The sequence below is a fragment of the Hibiscus syriacus genome, unplaced genomic scaffold, assembly GCF_006381635.1.
Source record: "Hibiscus syriacus cultivar Baekdansim isolate YM2019G1 unplaced genomic scaffold, ASM638163v2 tig00110893_pilon, whole genome shotgun sequence".
Classification (NCBI taxonomy): Eukaryota; Viridiplantae; Streptophyta; class Magnoliopsida; order Malvales; family Malvaceae; genus Hibiscus; species Hibiscus syriacus.
In genome coordinates this window covers 8,920,714-8,942,183 of record NW_024062901.1, presented here as the reverse complement: position 1 = coordinate 8,942,183, position 21,470 = coordinate 8,920,714, and the positions used below count along the sequence as shown (strand labels likewise).

The window sequence follows — 21,470 nt, the reverse complement described above, 5'->3', positions numbered from 1 at the left end:
CATTCTCAACTTGACTTGCACGGAGAGGAGTCAAATTTTCAGTAGTATTTTTCCTCAACTTGACTTTCTCATGTAGAGAAGTCAATCTTTCTATAATGTTGTTTTCAATCCCGACTCTCTTAGGACTTGCGTTATATGAATTTTATTTTATTTTTCTTGAGACTTTTTCCCTAGAAATCTCAACCTTGTCTTCCAAAAGATCCTAAAAATTAACCTTGTCTATTTTTGGTCGTTTCTGTGAAAGTTCTAATTTTGTCTAAAAGACATTTTCACTTTCTCAAAAGATTAATGATAAATGAATTGCCATACTGCATTCAGTATTCAGATATGTTGTACTTTCAAGATGAACATTTTACAGGTTTTTCAAGAAAACTAAAGATTTATGACAAGCAGGAGTCATTATCCAATTCAAAGTCCCAAGAAGGGAGAGGTTCAAATGGCACTCGAGTCAAGGCAGATTCTCATATCCGTTGGCTGCGAGACAAGTTCCAACAAGAGAAATTGATTTCAAAGATTCTCTCAAATTCTAAACCTTCATGTATAATGTTTTCAAATTATTGAACATGCACTAATGATTGGTAATGTTTGATTTTCATATTCGATCTTCATGAAGATAAGAGAATCAAAACACATTCGATTCAATATTTCCTGAAGAGTACAGAAATGGATCAAAAGATTTTTCGAGTCTTATCTCCCTGAAAGAATAGTAGAGCAGATCCGTCTTCCAAATATTTTTCAAGTCTTATCGCCCTGAAAAAAGAGTGGAGCAGACCCGTCTTCCAAAGATTTTTTTAGTCTTATCTCCCAGAAAGAATAGTGGAGCAGACCCATCTTCCAAATATTTTCGAGTCTTATCCCTCTGAAAGAAGAGTGGAGCAGACCCGTCTTCCAAAGATTTTTCGAGTCTTATCTCCCTGAAAGAATAGTGGAGCAGACCTGTCTTCCAAAGATTTTTTGAGTCTTATCTCCCTGAAAGAAGAGTGGAGCAGACCCGTCTTCCAGAGATTTTTCAATTCTTATCTCCCTGAAAGAAGAGTGGAGCATACCCGTCTTCCAAAGATATTTTGGGTCTTATCTTCCTAAAAGAAGTGTGGAGCAGGCCCAACTTCCAAATATTTTTTGAGTCTTATCTCCCTGAAAGAAGAGTGAGCATACCCGTCTTTTAAAGATTTTTCGAGTCTTATCTCCCTGGAAGAAGAGTGAAGCAGACCTATTTTCCAAAGATTTCTTGAGTCTTGTCTCCCCTGAAAAAAGAGTGGAGTAGACCCATCTTCCAAAATTGATCTGACTACCCGAAAAAGAGGAACAAATCAAGTCTGATCTCCTCTGAAAGAAGAGTGGAGAATATCAAGTCTGACCTACCCTTAACTTGCAGTGGAAATGATTAACCTTTCAAATTCCTTATAACCGAACCCAAAAAAATTAGGTTATCTTTTGTCTTTGCTTTGTTATTGTTTCACAACAACAAGCAAATAGGGGCAGCTGGTATACCTTATTTTGCCCGGGTCAATATTAGTCCCTCTCCTCCACGTGAGCAGTACCAACAGGTCCCAACCGAGCCTCGTCACTAATTCCAGAAGTTCCTCCTCAACGGTTGGAATGACCATACGAAACAGAAAGGAGAGAGATTAGAAAGATTTAGGATTTTTTCATTTTTACTGTAAGAAAAAAAGAGGTTCCCCATCGATATTCAGGGGGAATACACTATAAAAATACAAAGAAGGGGGATCCTTTTTTTGAAAGAGAGAAAAAAGAGAAACCATTGTAATAGCAAGAATTACCTATTGTAATCGAGAGAACTCAACAATAAAAAAAACTAAAGATCATTTACAGAGGGATGGTGATTTCCTTAAACAACATCATACAACCATTTTCTTTATTTGTTGTTCTCGAAGCAAAATAAAAGTGTAAATAGGTTAGAGTTTTTTCAGTTGCCTTGTTCGTTGCTTCTCATCGGAGTGAGGGAGTGTCTTCATCATCAAAGTAAGGAATCTGAGGGGTCAGAGGCCTATTCGGCCGTTTGGGGTATTTGCATATCGTTCTAAGGTTATTTTCGGTGGTCTGAAAGAGGATTGAAAGATAATTTACAACTTTAGGTTTCTTGAGGTTCGGTCGAAAGGTTATAAGAGGATATGAGAGGGTTTAGGTTTTATTTTAGGCAAGATTCGAGTTAGACCGACCACCGTTGGTGGTGGTCAGAGAGGTGAAAGATGTCGATTTACGATATAGAGGGTTCAGTCTTTGGCATGAGAGGTAGAAGAGAGAGTGGATGTTATGGTTCTCCGGAGTTTTGGAAATCGTTGGTCAGAGTGACGATTGACTACAGTTGAGTGAATAGTGGCCACCAAGGTATGGTGGTCGGCCGACCGATGGCGATGGAGGCTCTGGTAGGGGTTTCGACTGAAGGGGAAGAAAAGGGGAGAGTACGAAAGCTGAGTAAGCGACTGTTAGGTGTAATTTGGGATTAGGGTAGTTTAAACTTAGGTTTAAGAATATATATTAGAGAGTTTGGGTTAATTAGTATTTAGTCAGTGAAACTTTTGATTAAATTAGGTTTTAGTCCCCATAGGTTTAGCGCTTATTTACATTCTAGTCACCTAAAGGGTTAGTTTTTGAATTTGTCCTCTTTGTTTGTCCCATTTTGTAATTTTCCAAATTTAGGTTTCAGTTATAATTTTTGGGTTATTTATGTTTAAGTCCCTTATATTTATGAGTGTTTTTCATTTAAATCTCTGTTTTAATTCTTGGGTTGTGTATCTAATTTTTACTTTATTTTAATTTAGTCCTTAGTTAAGCTTGCGAATAATTTGAATCTAATCCCTGGTTGGTTTTGTGTTTCCTATTTTAGTCCCTTGATTATTTAATTAGATTAAATATTAATTAGAACTAAATTTTTCATTGCCTAGTAATCAATTAGATTAGTTTTTTTTTCTTTTAGATTGTTTCAAATAAATGAATATATTTATGTATGTCTTGACATGTTTTTAGGTACTAGATTTTTAGAATTGATCCCTATGATAGATAACATCTCTTTTAAATAATTATGGTTAATTAGAGCCTTGGTTTAGGTTTATTCTCTATCATTGATATGTTGTTTTTAAGTCATTTACTTTTTATGTTTGTTTTAAATTGAATCTTTAGATTTAGGTCTTAGATATTTTTGCCCTAATTTAGATTATTTTATCTTTTTGATTAAGTCCTTAAATCTAAATTTATTTTAATTTAGTCCATTATTAGATTGTTTTCTTTATTTAGTTGTTTATATTTATTTTTGCATGTTGAGATGTTTTCATATGTGCCAGTATGCGAATGATTAATATACAAATCACATGACATTATTTTTGCATGATATGCATGATATCCTCACGAGCATAACTCGACTCATATTAAATAATTGGATTAAAGTACCCTTTCATTTTAAAATAGTTATGAGGTGCTTGTCTTAACTTATTAGAGAGCTTTCGGTGATTTTAAACTAAAAGTTATCCCAACAGTAAAACCCAAACAAATGACTCATCACCTAAAAATTGGGAATGAGAGAATAAGAAATATTTGTTCATTTAAATTCTTCGAGAAAAGATTGTTAGAACTTATTAAAGGTCTGATCTCGATCTATTTAAATAATTGAATATCCTTGTTCTTTCTAAAAAGGATTGATAATTTTAATTTAATCTGTTTTGGTGCATTTGAATATTATGATGGAACCATAATATTTCTTTATTTCGATTGGAGTAGAATTGATTGCCTCAAGGTATGAGGGGTTGTTTTCTTCTCGATATGAAATAATTAAATATTATTAGTTTCATTTTAAAATTCATAAAGTGTTGTTTTATGAGATTATAAATTAAATTAAATTCGAACTTGTAAATTTCGTTTCAAAGACAATTAATTAATTAACTAGGTACCGATTTAGGGCGTTGTGGGGGTGATAATCCTTCCCCACACTAATCGACTCTCGAACTCAAATTTTTGCAATGCAGACCTCAAATTTTTTGTTTTAATTAAAATTGATATTTTTATTAAAATAACAACATACGTTTTTGGGTGCCCAATCACACCCTAATCAAAATATTGGTGGAGACTCCTCGAACCATACGTTTTTATTTTTAAAGGGAATCCCAAATTTTTCGAAACGAGAGGTTTTTCTAAATCACATTACTTTTTAATTAAAAATTAACTAAAAGAGATGATTTAAAAAATGTGGTATGTAGTTAAAAAGGAAAAAATCGTTTTGACAACAAGCATATAACATGGAGACATCAAACTATTAATTTAAAACAAAACATTATCATCCAAAGTAAACCTACACCAAATATGTTAGTTCATGGTGGGGGTACCAAACATCCATCATCATTATTTGTTTTAATGGAAACCTACAAGAAAAATATATAAATGAAAGTATAAAGGGATAAGGAAATCTCCCAAACATGAGTTATCATCGTGAGCTTTAACCACCACCTTGAACCGCCTTGAATCGCCTTAGCAAGCTAGCTTTTCTCAAAGGCCTAGCTTGATATCCCCTTGGAGCTTGGCTATGGAGAAAAGGGGGAAATGGAAAATTTTTGCAGCTGTCTTTCCTCTCTTACTTATCTTATCCTTCCCAAAAGCTTTATTTAATTTTAGGGTATCTTTATATTTATACCAAGGGCATTTCTAGGATTTAGTGGCTAAAATTCCATTTGTTCCCTATGATATCATTCCTTTCACATGAGGGGTAGGCTAAACTGGATAGAGCATTCACGTGTGGAAGGACAGCTTGATAGTAAAATTTATTCATCATTTTTATCTTTTTCTTCGCCCTTAAATGTTGTCAAGAATGTTGTAGCATTTTTTTATCTCCTTCGCCTTTAATAGTTCTCCACTCGTCCTCAGCTTCCAATATCTGCACATCATCAGCAAAACACGACCTTTCCCTTTAAGCAGTACCAATTTCAGTAATAAAATACTGCAACAAAACATCACTACCAAATGCAACTACATGACTCTAAATGCAAGTATATGCAATGGAATGAGATTTCAAACAACCAATAACCTAAGTAAAAAGGCACAAATTATAGCCTTTTATGGAGTTATCAAAGGATTAGAGTTGTTTCCCTTTTTGTATACCTACTTATGTTTCCACTCATCGGGAAAAAGGTTCACCATGGCTCTACTTAGGGTGAGTTCTCACAATTTATTACATGCATTGTCTATAGAGAAAAAGGTACTCGAATTGTCCTTGTCAGTGCCCCTTTGAGTGAGTCAAACCCTTGATCGTCACCCATTTTAGGCTAAAATAGATCAAGTTCAATTCAAGAGGATACATTCCCTCATGTCCATACGAAGAAACATATAAAATGAAGAAAATTACTCGCTAGGCCCATACGATGAAACATATCCTACGAAGGCGTTGCTTTCACCCCACTTAAAAAGGAAGAAGCTCGGGTATAGAGCTTATAAAATATAAATGCATGTTAAGTGTGTGAGGGGAATCTCACAAACCCTTGGAAAACAAGTATAACAACTATCTCAAACCATATTAAAAACTTTTAAAAATTTAAAACCAATGAACTCAAACATCAATTCAACTATTTACGAACAAAGCAAATTATAAATGAAAAAAATTATTTAAACATACAAAGAATCAAAAATTAAATTAAGCCAAATTCATAATTTCTATTGTGAAGACAACAACCAATCAATTAATGGCCTGATTCTTTAAGTGTCCCAGTGGAGTTTTCAAACTATCAGAACAGTCTTTAAGCCTTTGAGATATGTGTGAGGCGAGACCACTCATAACTTAAAAAATATTTTAAAATGTTTATGTGTAGGGAAGGATATGACCCCACGATGCCCAAAAGTAGTATCTAATTGATTAGTTCGTTGTTTTTGCAATGGAAAAATATGACAAATCTAACAATAATTTAATTAAAGATCCCTTTTCACAAACAAACATTTTATTAACTTGGGAATTCTAAAAAGAAGAGAACAATATTTCATCATTTCTAATCGAAGATAAAGAACCTCCCAATATAAATTAGAACGACTATTCTCTCACCGACTGAAACAATGGAATTTCTTATTTTTCTCTTAAAAAATTCATTATTTGAGGAAGGTCATTTGGTTGAATTAATGGTTCTAAGAAGAAAGAGACGGCATTCCACCATTTTCAATTGAAGAGAAAGAACCTCTCAATTGTGAATTGAGAAGACTATTTCTCTCGCCACCTAAAACAAAATGAATATCACTTTTCTTCTAAAAAAATTCTCAAAAGAACAATCATTTAATAAAAAGACAAATGAAAAATATTAACCAATTCATTCTAATTACCAATCCATATAGAAAAATAAAGAATGTTCAATTATTTAAAAGTGTCAAGTCAAAGCCTTTAATTGGCATTAAACAACTTTTCTTTGGCAAATTTAAATAAGAGAACATTTCCTTTTCTTTTCTTTATATCTGTTAATTTTAAGCGTGATTAACTTTATTATAGTTTCACCTAATATGGGATTAAATTATTTTAAATATCGAGATAAAATATCTAGTTATTTTAAGGTTATCCTCCTCTCAATATTTTAAAATAATAAAATACTACATTTAGATTAATTATGTGGTCGACTCGGAGTGATGCTTTATGAGGCTAATGATACATATTAAAAAAATAAACCTAGATCTACATGCATAAAACCATATTGACTTTTTTTTATACTGCATGGACCTCTTATACCTTTTTAGCTTTATTTTATGTTACCTTTTGGATTAAAATCTACCATGGAGGTATATTTTAAGTACCAAAATATGATAAAAACAGTTACTCAAAATATTCGTTAAATTTTCACTTGCATGAATATTTTAAATCTACCATGAATATTTTTTCGTTCTTCACTTGCATTTCCTTTTCTAGTTCATCATTCTCCAATCAGGAGTATGTGTATAACCAATGGCGGATGTAAGGTTTGCTTAAGATTAATTTTTTTTATATTATTCATTTCATTAATGGCGTCCATTCTAAATTTTATGTGTGATCATTGTATATAAATAAATTTCAATAATATATATATCCATCTTAAAAAAATATTTTTGGATATACCATTATAAATAAATAACATCAGTTACTACAATGGTGCAAAATGTTGGAAAGAAGACGGTGGCTGGGTTTCTATAGTGGGACACAATGAGAAGAAGATTCGGTCTGGGTTTATATAAGGATGGGGTTTTAGATCGGAGCTTAATTACCTTTTTTAAGGGTAAAATATACAAATAATCCTTGAACTTTTAATTCTTTCCCATAAATGAGATAAGCCAATATCAACATGAGAAAAGTGATCTCTCTCTACTCCCTATTCTACAAAAATATGACAAAGTAAAAGCAAATCAAAGCGGCCCCCTCTCATCTGATTCAATTATTGGAGGAAGGCTTGAAGATGAAATCAAATTTTCAGTAAAGCCAAATCTTTGAAATGCATTATTTTGAATACATTTATTCAGTTATTGTGAAAGCAGGCTCAAATTACATGACTTAAGGACAGATTAATAGCCTATGAAATGGAAATTAGTCAGTACCTAATCTACAGGTGAAAATAAACACCACATTAACAATTCAAAGAACCTATGAAATCACCTTAAAGAAAGTAACCCACAAGTGAAACTTGGAAGCCTCAACTTGCTCCATTGCCGGCCATTTCAATGTTTATGGCACGAACCGTTAACTCTCCCTCCTCCTCCTCCTTCTAACGTTGCTTTGAAGCATTATTTAAACCCATTTCTGGACAACTTTCTCCCTTCAACGAAATACTCGGACTTTGCGAGTGATTAAGCCGATTATAACTGTGGGGATTCGGTCGAGGCGCCTGCCCGGCCATCTCCGTCGTCGAATAATCGGATCTGCGTCTGAAAACAAACCCAGAATCGCTTAATTTTCCCTAAATTCAGTCGAATTTAGCTAAAGGGTACCTCTCGATGACAAAATTTTATTGGGAAAAAACCCCAAGAAAAAAATCGTAGAAAATTACAGAAACAGAAAGAAAATCTAAACAACAAAGGAAGATCTTTTTCTAGCGAGTGCAAAACTTAGCGGCAGTGTGATTTCCACCCAAGAGAGAAACACGTGTGGGTCAGGCTCTACAACAGAGGGAAAGTAATGACCTAAACCTTTCAATCTCCATTGTTGTTTCCACTTCTCGAAAAAACTTCCTATTTTTGGGCGTTTTCTTCTTTGTTTAGGTGAGAAGAGTGAAGGTCCGAAAGAACCCAGATTCGGGTTTTGGTAACATGGATCATGAATCAAAAGAAGACATGAGAAAAGAAAAGGATTGGAGAAGATGGAAAGGAAGGAGAAGATTCGCGTTTTCTCAGAGGTTTACATGGTTTTGAAGGGAAAAGTCAAAGCAACGTTAGAAGAAGAAGAAGAAGACGACGGGAGAGTTAGGGTGTTAAGTACGACGTCAGCAAAAATTAATGAGAGTAATGACAGATTTTACTGAAAACGAAATAAATGTTAGATAATATATTATAAATCTTAAAATTTAAATGATCAAAATGTAAACATTTTAAAAGTTTTAGGACTACTTATGTATTTTATTTTTTTCTTATTATTTCTATAGAACTTTAACAACTTCAACCAGGATCATATGTCCACCCAATTAACTTCAAAAAGTTTAAATTGATGATATCAGTTAAAAAATGAGATGGCATGTAATATACACGATTCTCACACTGAAGCTGTTTGTTGATTGTCACTTTGGCCACATCGTTAGCTTCTGACAGTCAAAGATGATAAAATGTCTTCAGAGAGTTCAATTGAACATAAAACGAAAAGGTTGAGATTTAATTAATGTTTTGAATCAGTTCGAAAGTTTTTTTTACCTTTAGGTTAAAAAATTATATGTTTTTGAAAGACTGAGCTATACTTTTATCATTATCTTAAAATTTTTGAAAAGAATAAATTATAATTTTATTATTTACGAGGACCAACATGTAATTTTAACATCATCTTATCTTAAACCTTGAAAATTTTAAGACTAAACCCTTAATTTTAACGTTTAGGGGTCAATCCCCATCCACCCCGCACCTCTTTGTTGTACTCGAACCATTATAATGGCAACACAATTTATTTAAGCAAACAAGGAATTGCATACATTTTATTTTATACCAGAACTAAAAATTTTAAAAAATAATAAGTTTGAACCTCGACAATAAAATCAAAACAATTATTCCTTGAAATGTTGGCAATCAAGTAATCTGACATGGAAAAACCACCCATCCCAGCTGAACTCAATCTACCAAGCATAATTTACTTACCATCCAACTGGACGTTACCGAGAACGATTAAGCCGAACTATGCCTGCAAAAAGCTAGCATATTTTGCTCCTAGGAAAAGCCTCTGGATGCAGAGTAAGGCATTCTTGGTAACCTCAGCGCTGTCATGGTTCATCAACTTCATCACCTGTTCCTTCGCCTTGAGGTCATTCACTATCACCCGACCAGCGGGGTGGTGCTGAATAAATTGCGAGAGATCAAAGCAAGCAACAGCCAGAGCTCTTGGATCATTAGACGAGTTCATAATTGTAATGAGGACCCTAAGAACCTGGGAAACAACATGATAAGTAATTATCACAGTTTTCTACTTGGATATTTACAATCTAAGCACGCATGTTTTAATTGATCCTGATCTTCCCCCGACATTGTTGATGAGCAACAAAATAACTAAAAAATTATCAGAAAATAGATGATGTGAACAAAGTGTAACGATAATAATTTGTTCAGAGGACAAACACATCAGCAAGAATCAAGGAACTGTTACAACTTGCCAAAGGCACCACCACTCATCTACTGTTCTAAGCCATGAACTAGGTTCGTTGCACCAGAATAAGACAACCCCTCTTTTTTTCAGAAGGAGAATAAGACAACCCCTCACTCCCCCCAGAAAAGGTCAAACCCATTCGGACATGACACATTTGATCAAGGCACAGAAAGAAAACATGCATAACTTTTTGGGCAAGAAACATTTGATCAAGGTACGCACATGATGTGTCTAGAAGTGCGTTTTTGTAAGGCAGTAGGTGCTGAAAAACTCCTGATTTCATTTATTTTTAATTTGTTTTACTAACAATATCTTCATCAAGGGGATAATATCAGTTTTGAGTATTCAACATCAGATATTGGAGGACCATAAGTAAAAAATACATATTGGCCAAAAAAGAAGAAAACATTGTTGTGTGTAGGATAAATAAACTGAACTAATATTTGAGTACATGTTCATCATTAAATACCTAAGCTTATTTTACTTCCACACAAATAGACATACAAAAACATGCATACAAGCACACGCATGTATCATGCCCTATATCACTTGGGCATATGCTTTTTGTAGCACCTTGCACCATATAAGGATTGTAACACCTAGGGTGCACCTTGCTCCCTTGACAAAACTGAGCATCACATCAGAATCTTAATTTTAGTGAATTATTGGACAAGATGCATTCTTTTTTCATAAAACAAATTCTTCGTTGAAAAAATCACAGATCTATACTCTCATATGAAATGATTGTTACTGATACGTAATCAATGAACAGGAAGTTACATTCTGACAAATCAACTTCACCAATTTACCATGGCAACTTGCCCTGAGAGTAATAGTCTATACATGCCAAAAGACCAAATTTCTTACTCGTTAGCAGTTAACATGCATGGCAGTGAGAGGTTGCAGTTTTCAGATTAAAAGTTAGAAAGATTTAAGTGGTTGAAAACTTTTGCACAGACCCAATGGATAAATTAACTTCTTTTAAAATTATTTTCCCTCTTCATAAAGTTACCCATAAGCAAGGATATATAGCTTGAGACGTTGAAAGCCACGACAAACAAAAAATATACCTGGAAATCATTCTCTTCAAAGCATGAAATATTCTCACGCCAAAACAATGGATCTTTATGCATGGGTGACCAATCAAGATGACCAAGGAGAACTTCTTGCTTATATTTATCAAACGAACTCAATTTCTTAATGTTATCCTTCAGCCCATCTTCAAGGTGATTGAGAGTCTCCAATAGATCCTATGAAATATCCAAATCAAATCCGTAAGAAAGAATCGGTATATCATGAGTACACAAAATTTAGTATAGCTGCATTGAATCTAAAAATTAAATTGAAGGATAATAGGATTTAATATGAGAATTACATAGCCAGATAAGAATTAAATGATCTGTATTCTTACCTCATCACTCCATGCTTGTGCTTTCAAACTCTGAACAATCTGTGGCAGTCCAAGGTCAACCATCTGAGCACCGAACGTGCCTTTGGATAACAAGTTCCTAAAGGTCAATACAACAACCCTAACAACCTGGCCGCCATTCGTCAAGTTAAAAAAATATTATAAAAATCAAAAACACATTTAAAATGATTAAACTAACATAGAATTAGATTAATCGGACAGAACTTAAAAGCATGTAATCTGTACTTGGTAATGATAAAAATTCAAGGCTAACACAGAATTGCAGGAAAAGAGTTAAAGGACAAAGTAAAGCATGGAAAATAACAGAATCCTGCTCATATACCACAGTAAAGGATGCATGATCATACATACATTTTATTAAAGCAGCATACACATTATGAGGCAGAAGTTGGATAAGGGCACATTAGACTAGCTCACCTTCTCCTTTGTGGAACTCTTAACAACATCAACCAATCTTGGTAGAGCCCTAGATGTCGCTAAATACTCAATTGCTGGTTCATAGTAAGATAAAAGCCACACACAGAGACATGTTTCATAGAGAAGCTGTTGCAAACATTAGTTGTCAATTTCAGATTTATACCACTCAAATGGCTTTAGAACGACAAGTTACTCCTTTCTAAAACCTAACAACATGAAAAAGTGAAAAACAAGAATACCTGGTTAGATTGCTGGGTCGATGCTGGAGTAATTAAAGGAATCAGTAACTTCACCCCATCTGCTCGAACAAAGGAAGACCTGACAACAGGTTCCTTCAGTAATGCCGCAAGACAGATAATAGCAGTAGGAATACCAACATTAGGATGGGAAGGCTTCTTTAGCTGCAAAGACATTGGACATCAATAAGTAAGGAGAACTACGATTTAAGTCAATAGAGATAAAAAGAATATACTTCAAAAGAGATCATTTTGCAACAACGACATGTGTGAGAACGAGATGATCAGAGACTAGAATATGGACATGGGAACTTCCAGAAGACACGTAAAATCATAGAAAGCCAAGGCAATCAACTTCTTCCAGCCATGAGAAATTGATGTGCATTGCAGACTGAAAAAACAGAATGCCAAGCAATAAACGAACCTGCGTGCAAAGCCAGTCGACCAATTCCTTTAGAACATCATTAATGGTAGGGCCCCTTATCTTTGAGGCTTCTCCATTTGCAACAACACCATCCTGGGTTCTTAGCCTTGCACTATAAATTAATAGATTTTTTTTAAAGAATCATTAAATAGAGCACGCGATATACTATGTCGTTTGGTGAAATTTCTTTATACTCTATTTCATTATTTGATGAATCACGAACTTTGTACCTTACTATCAAGGAAAGTATCTTGCAGCTCTTTTCTTGTATGAACCAGTTTCCTTTCCACAACAATCTGAAAGTATACCAAATTTTGGATGGTTTTAGTTTGGACAATTTAGTACAAGTTAAGGAACTGAGTATAAAATGGATGAAAATTTTCACATTTACCAAAGAAATACTTTCATTCAATTATAAAGGTAATAAAGCCAAAGAGTAGAATAAAGAATAAACCAGAATATATAACAATGATAGCCATATATGATATACAATGCTTGGTGACCTACGCTAAAAGAAATTATTTGCATCTAAAAGCTCTTGCAGCTAGCAGCAAAAGTAGCAGAAGCTCCTCATAAATACCATGTTTGAGCTAATATCAACACCAGTTGCATACGTGTATATTTTCATACATGATAACAAATATACTAAAAAACAACATGCTAGTATTTTTTACCAGAGAGACAACTTACAATGAACAATCACATAAGAGTCCATTGTGAGCAAGATATCAAGACTCCTGATTCTTGCACATGCTCATTATGCAGATGGAGCTACATCTTATCAACATCACTCAAGCTTCAAACAAGAAAGTGCTAGAGAAGAGATAGCTGTTGTAAGTTGTAACTTTAAGGGTCCAAGTCCAAGATCAACTTTTCAATAAAACAAAGAAAGGAAAGAAAGATGAAGTCCTAAAAAGCATAGCCATCACTAACAATATAGGGCAAATTCAGCACAGAGGAATCAACTCATTTCAGAGTCAAAAAATGCCATAAAAGAAAAGTGAAGCCAATATGCATAGATACAATATTCAGAAAGATGACTGTAACAGTGAGGCAGTCACCAAGCAGACACTATACACCATTTTCTGGGTACCAAATTCTGTAACTTTAAGGGCCCAACACCTACTTTTTATTTTTTTAAAGAAAAACCTAAAAGATCATAGCCATCACTAAAAATTTAAGGCAGCATAATAAGATTCAGCACCGAGAAATCAACTCAATTTAGAGTCAAAATAAATGCAATAATGGGCAAGTGAAGCCAATATGCATAGATATAAATTCAGAAAGGGATTCCAACTGTAAAGCAGTCATCAAGCAGCCATAATACACTATTTTAGGGTGCTACTGGCCATAGTTGAAAGATATTAGAGTATCAGCCACCTTGTCCACACAGACAAAAAAAAAAAAAAAAAGAAAAAAAGGAAAGCCAAATTAACTATGAAAACAATTTTGTGGGAAAAACTTAACTTAGGAAAGGTTCACAAGTATCTTCAGTAGCAAGAGACTTGTCATGAAATAATCTGGCTCTTTTGGATTGACTGCAATAGAAAATATCAGCAAATAAATTTGTTTATGATGAACGCAATTGTCAAACAACCAGCATTCTTCAAAGTTCAAATACCTGTAAGCATTTCATCAATTAAAGCCAGAACATATTCCACTGTTTCTTCTTTAAAGATATCACGTAATATGCTAACAAACACTTGCACGTAGGCCGGACCATCCTGTCACAGTTAATTTCACCAATAAATATTATTGCGAAAACCATCCAAGATTTTCCTTTCAAAAACCTTAATTAGTTTATAATGAAAGAGAAGTTAATAGAACTAGTGAATTAATCGGAGAGGGAAAAGGAACATATCCACAAAATGATACCAGCTCATATGTTAAGAAGAGTTTTAAAAAATTACATCATCCAACTGTGCCCTGACACTTTCAGCTCTATTATCATAACGCCTTAACAGCTGAAGGCCTGTTCCTGAAATCAGCTTTGTCGTCATGTATGTTTCCCATGGGATATCCCTCTTAAGAACCTTTAAAGGAGAACAAAGACATTTATCAGCACGGAATGACCCTAATCCTCAAAAACAGTTTAAAGAATAGATTATTAAATTTTTTTTAAACAGGAAACCATAAGAAAACATAACACTGGATAGAATTTTTAATAAAATAGGATCAGGAAAATTATAAATGAAGGCAAATATAACTTGTTTGTTCTAAAAAATGAATAAAAGGTGTTTCGCTGCCCATGATGAGTTGAACAGACAACAATTTGAAGCATTTAAAGAATCCAAAAACTTGTAAAGCCCATCAAAGCAGTTCCTTAGGAGAACGCCTAATCTATATTTTGATAAGACCCATACTTTTCATGGTTTCAAAACCTAAAACACAAAAGCAAGAACAAAGAACTGATTTTCGCATTCAATAACTTAAAACCATCCATGCAAGTAAGCCAAATCTACCATGACAAGATGCCATAGTTTAGTGCTTGATCCTTGCAGGAAATATGTTCAACAAATTTACTGTTGAATTCTTCAAATTTATCATTTGCTTTTATTCAATTGCACATCAATTTTGCTTCCAAAAGCAAAAAGAAATTAAAATAGCAATGGTCATGTGATCCACAAGCTTTCGAATCCCAATAAAAAATATTATAAAATCGTAACAAATAAAGCAAATGTGGTGATCAGACGATGAACCTGTTCAGTAGTTAGTTCCGCACGATCCATTGATGCTCAAAAAAGTACTTCGAATCCACACGAACTCAAATCCCTACAAAATTTTACCAAAAAGAAATTAAATAAGTAATAGATTAAAATAAAACTCCGATTTCAACTACAAATACACAACAGAAATCTATAATTCATTTTTTAAAAATTAAAAATCTGAAGAATCAAAATCGACAGATCCAATCTGATCAATCTAACTTAAATTTAATCCATTTCTCAGTTAAGAAGTTCGTAGATCAAAATAAATCTAAAAAAAATCAGGAGAGTGAAAAAGATTAATTAGAGAAAATGCAAGCTAAACTTTGGAGATTACGTGAAAGTTCATCAAGTGAAAAAAGAAACAATTAATTAGGGAACAAATTGTATAAAATCACCTTTGAAAATACAAAAATCTTAAAAGAGAAAAATAAAATGTAAGTGGAGAGATGAGAGAAGAGGGTTTTGTTTGGATTGAAAGAAAAATTGTAGGAAATTGGAGGAAAACTGGAAGCTAGTTAATGGGGGTGGGGCAATAATAATAGGTTGATAACGGTGTCGGATTGCTGTCCTTTTTTTTTTTTTGTTACTTTGTTCCGTGGCCCTGTTCTTCTGCCTACGCAATGGTCACGAACTGGATTTCAATTCAAGAGTCTAGATCGGTGCTCCCGTGCGTAGAGTTATTTCTGGTTGGTTGGTATTACGTGGCTACATAAATGGTGGACCCTTTCTGATTAATTTTTAAGGTAAATTATAAATTCAATCATTCAACTTCTTTCTTACTCTTATTTTGGGTAAAGAAAATAAAATATTTTTAATTTAATAAATAAAATTTTGAATTATTGATAGAGAATGACAGCAGGCAGTTGAACGTTGCTCTTGTTGAAGAAATAACTCGATCAAAGAACGAGAGAGAGGGGAGAAGTTGGCGACAATAATTAGGGTTTATGGTGAATTAGGATTACTGGAAATTAAGACAAGAACAAGATTAAACAAATGAATATTAAAACAATAAGGATAAACAAAGACACAAATGCAATGGGATAAGAATAACATAGCCAAAATTATAGTTTTTGGTAAATTGTTCCCGACACAAAATCAACAAATAAATACTCGTTAAAAAGATTATAAACTATATATTAAAGGTATGCAAAAGAATGACGAAAGGATTAACGAATATGTTGAAAAATAAATTGAAAATTTCTCCCGATAAGTATAGGGTTAACACAAACTTGGATAATGGTGGTGGTGGGCGATTTGATGATTGTGGTGATGATGATAATCGATGGATGTGTCTTACGAACCCTCCTAATCAGAAATAAAAGGCAAATAAGAGTGTGAATATCTCTCTCACAAAGAACTTGAAAGAACTTGATGTTGAAGAATGCTTCGAAGGCACAAGGCAATCAATACTTGCAAAAATGAACTCTTGTTGTATTATTCAAGAAAAGATATGATTACAATCGTGGACGAGAATCATTATATAGGTGAGGAGTCCTCATTGTAGTATGACTAATGACTAGAATACTTTCATAAAAAATAATGACTAGAATAATAATAAAAATAACAATATAATATTATCCTAATTTCTAATAAAATAACAATAAAGTAAAGCTAATGTTTTTAACTCTATCTTAATTCCAAATTAAAGATAAATCTAATCCTAAAAGATAATGCATCATCCTATACTAAATTATATTACAAATAATCCGTAAAATATTGAAAATTCGTAATATTTTCAAATCTCATATTAATCTCGTATAAGAATTTCTGCATGTGTTGTCTTCACTAAAATGAGCATATTTGAGTTCCCGAGATCGGAATGATGCGATTCAAGAACTGTTGAAAAGCTAAGAGAAAGGCGGTTGTATATCCAGAAGACATGTGACCAATAACACCTATATCTCTTTCAGATAGTCATTGCAATTTGGTTATAAAGTAGTTTCAACTTGTGTTGTGGTGATCTAAGTAGATATGGGGAAAGAGAGTGGATTTACTTCCTTGAATTCTTCAATCTCTATGTGGGTATGTAGTCCCATGATAATAAAGGCTTGAACTGCAGACTGAAGCTTGTCTTTGTGAAGTTTGGCATGTTCTCGTGTGATAGAACCGAGTGGAAGAGTTAGTCCATATTCATTTGACTTGTGACGTGTGGTGCATGCATCATCCCACTCCTTAAAAGGATTCGTCCATGAATCTTAAACATCAAATATAGACAAGTCAGAAACATTAAAGGATGCAATTACGTCATACTGACATGGAAGATAAATGCGATAAGCAATGCCATTGATTATCTCAGCACTTGGAATGGTCCATTACCGCACGGATTAAGTTTAGATTTCCTTTTCTTTTGAAATATCTCCTTTCTCATGAGGATCTAAACCTAATCACCTGGTTCAAAGACAACATGGTGCCGAACTTTCTTGACTTTGTTTGCAATTGCTTTGTATGTTTTCTCCATCATTTTCTTAGCTTTGACGTATATCCTTAACCATTTCTGCCTTCTTTCTCCATCGATGATTGTAATGTGATCTAAAGTAGTTAATGGTTAAACCTATAAACTATCTCAAATGGAGAGTAGTCTGTAGTTGAATGGATTAATGTTGTAAGCATATCAACAAAGGTAAACATTCTTCCCAATTCCTTCTTGCTCAGCAAATACTTCCGTGTTGCATGATCCGAATAAAAAACTATATTAGTACCGAGAAGATAGGGAAAGAAATTTATCTAACACAAAAACATAGTAAAAATTTCATTTTCATAGTCAAATAATTTTGTTGAGCACATCTAGTGTCCTAGGCGCATAGGCTTTATCGACCGTAATTCCATTAGAAAAGAGCGAACTTCCCTCACAGTTGTGGGGTATGTGACTGATCAAATAATATCAGTTTTGGCTTTATGAAGTGACATATTTCATATTTAAGAACAAAGTTATTCAAGACATCATTTCAACACATTTGTTAAATTTAAGAGACATGCATCAAATGAATTACCTTGCACCATAAAATTATCCATGAAGGCTTCAATTCCATTTTCTACGTAGTCGGAAATATACTAAGCATGCATCTCTGGAATGTAACGGGGGCGTTACAAAGGTCGAAGGGAAATCATTTCGATAAGCAAAGGTACTGAAGGGACAAGTAAAAGTCATATTTTCTTGGTCTTCTAGCGTTACTAGGATCTAGAAGAAACCTGAAAAGCCATCAAGACAACAGTAGTGAGATTTACCAGCTAATCGTTCTATCTAGTTAATAAAAGGAAGTGGAAAATAATCCTTTTGAGTTAGTGAGTTCAACTTCCTGTAGTTGATGCAAACTCTCTACCCGTTTTGAACTCATGTGAGAACTAACTCACCTTCAGAATTTTCAACAACTCTCACTCTGATTTTTTTAGGAACCACATAGACTGGATCTACCAATTACTGTTGAATATCAGGTAGATGATGTTAGTGTTTAAGAGCTTTTGAATTTCTTTCTTTACCACCTCCATCATTGAAGGATTAATATGCCTATAGCCCTCTGGAGATGTTTTTCACCTTTTTCAATTTTAATCTTATCCGTACATAATGATGGACTAAGCCTTTTGATATCGCTATAATACATCTGATTGCGTCCTTGCAAGCGCGCAAAACCATCACTAAGTCCTCGTCCTTAGAAAGCTTATTCGAGAAGATCTGGTAAACTGTTCAACTCAATTGTGGTGCCTGGAAAATGGAAGGTAAAAGTTTAGATTTAGATGGAGTTAGGCGCAAATCAGAATGAACAGAAAAAAATATTTATAACTCCATGATAATGTCATCTTCATCTTCTAATTCCTTGCACAAATCATCAACAAAGTTGTTTCTACATACTCATCAACAATAGGTTCAATAACATCAATAAAACTAATATTCGTAACAATATTTGGACACTTCATCGCCTTGTAAACAATAAATTTAACAACCTCACCATCAAATTTCATAGTAAGGATACCACTCATTACGTCGATTTTAGTATGTGATGTGCTTAGAAAATGGTGGATAAAAGGATTTTAGAAGTGTTATTTTGGTCATTCTTCATGTTAATGACATAGAAATCAATTGAAAAAATCAATTTATTTACCTTAAATAGTACCTTCTCAAGGATTCTTTGGGATAAATGATGAATCGATCAATGAGTTAGATTATTACTTTCATTTCTTTCAAAGGCTCAGCTAAAAGTATTTGTAAATAGAAAGCAACATATAAGTTATAGAAGCACTCATATCACACATTGCACGTTTAATTCATACTTTACCGATTTTACAAGGTATATAAAATATACATTGATCCTTGTACTTTGGTGGAAGTATACGTAGAAAAATAGCTGAGATGTTTTCACCTAAGTTTACATTTCAGTACCGGTAAGTCTCATTTGTGGTTTGCACAAGTCTTTCCAAAATCTGGCATATCTCAACATTTTTACATCACCTCAAGAAGAGGTATATTATCTTCACTTTCCAAAAAAATTCAGGTATCTCATTCTCCTTGGCTTGTTTATCTCATTTAACCAACCTCGAAGGGAAGAGAGGTAGGACGACATAGGGAGATGGCGTGGGAGGAGTTTGCGATTCATCCTACTTTTTCCTCTAGGATCTTGCATCAACTTTTTCTTGTTCTTTCCAGGATCTCAATTCATCTTCTTTCTTATAGGATTCTACGACTACATCTTTTGGGACTGGTGGCACAACAATAGTTCCACTCCGAAGGGTGATGGCACTAACATTTTCTCATGTATTTACTCATTTTAGGATGGTAGTTTTCCCTACAATTCCAAGCGCCATAGTTTGAGCCAATTGACTCATTCGCTTATCCAACTCTTGTAGATGAGCCTCAATTCAATTTTGTAACTTCTTCTAGGATAGATCCAATCGCTCGGAGATGGAATAGAATGAGGCTTTCAATAATTGATGTTGTTATGGTAGTAGTGGCCTTGGTTGATACACTTGTTTTGGTCTTGGGTTTTGATACACTTATTTTGGTCTTGGGTTTTGCCCATAGCTGAAGTTCAGATTATCTCTCTATCCCAGATTGTAAGTATTGGCGTGAGGGTTGTAAGGCCTCTAGAAAGGTCTTCAAAAATTACCCACTACAAATTGTTGTGACTAACATCATCTTATAGCATCGGGCAACAGTCTATTGGATGGTCCAATATTGTGCATATTTCACAAAGTCTAGTTTAACTGTTTTGCCTACAATAAGAGATTAAACTATATCAGCCAACTTATCAATTTTATTTTCTATGGTAATTGAAATTATCTCATGAACCCGACGAGGGGTTCACTAGAAGATCCAAACTATTGAGAGTTGATGGCCATGGTAGAAATTGATTTCTAGCCATATTTGGAGTTGTATTCACAAGGGCCCCACCACTAGCTGTATCAATCATCTTCATCTCCAAAGTGAGAAATCTTTCATAAAAGTACTGAAGGGGTGTCTATTCCAAAAGTTCATGTTGTGGGCAGCTAGCACAAAGTTTCTTAAATCGTTCCTAATAGTCATATAAAAACTCTCCATTATTCTATCGAACCCTTAATATACTTCTTCTAAGTTCACTCGCCTTTACTGTAAGGAAAAACTTGTCAAGAAAATGATGAGTCATGTCAGCCCAAGTATTAACAAAATTAGGAGGTAGAAAAACCAATCCTTAGCCAAATCGAGTAATCCATATGGTTTTATGCTGGAACAAACCATGTGGAATTCAGTAAGATATTTGTGAGGATTTTCACCGGGAGTCCATAGAAAGTCGGTAGAAGATAGATGAAACCCGTTTATTAACAAAATTAGGAGGTAATAGAAAAACCAATCCTTAGCCAAATCGAGTAATCCATGTGGTTTTAATTGCTGGAACAAACCATGTGGAATTCAGTAAGATATTTGTGAGGATTTTCACCGGGAGTCCATAGAAAGTCGGTAGAAGATAGATGAAACCTGTTTTAAGCTTGAATGGTGTATTATCTAGAGGGAATGTGATGCATAATGTTAAACCAGGTGTCATATAGCTAGCTCCCGGATTGTTGATCACCCATCGAAATTGGTTCTTTAGTGCGAATGAGTATCGGCATCTAAGGGTGTTCTGGATTTGATCCAGTTGTTCCTGATGGCTGCTTCTTGTTATTGTTCTCTATTTTCTCAAAGAATTTTTGCATGGTTCTACAAGCTCGTTCTTTGATTCATGGGTCACAAACTACTAGTTCACCTTGATTATACTTGGTCATAAAATTAAAACAAATCTTAATTTGTAACTTTGTCGAAGTCCCCGACAATGGTGTCAATTTGACAAGTAATTATCAATAAATAAAGCATTTTTCTTAAATAAATAAGCTAAAAACGTAGTATAAAGAAGAAATGGTTGATCCATAGGACTAAGGGCTTCTGATATGAAAAGTTTTGGTTCTGACTTTTTAGTGAGAAAGTAAGAAATAGTTTTAATTATAAAGAAAGTAGAAAATAATGTAAATA

The 21,470-nt window shown here is 33.8% G+C and overlaps 1 pseudogene; it reads right to left on the bottom strand.

Moving 5' to 3' along the window:
* Positions 1-9,146: 9,146 nt before the first annotated feature.
* On the bottom strand, positions 9,147-15,486 carry LOC120145025 (annotated as a pseudogene).
* Positions 15,487-21,470: the final 5,984 nt, after the last annotated feature.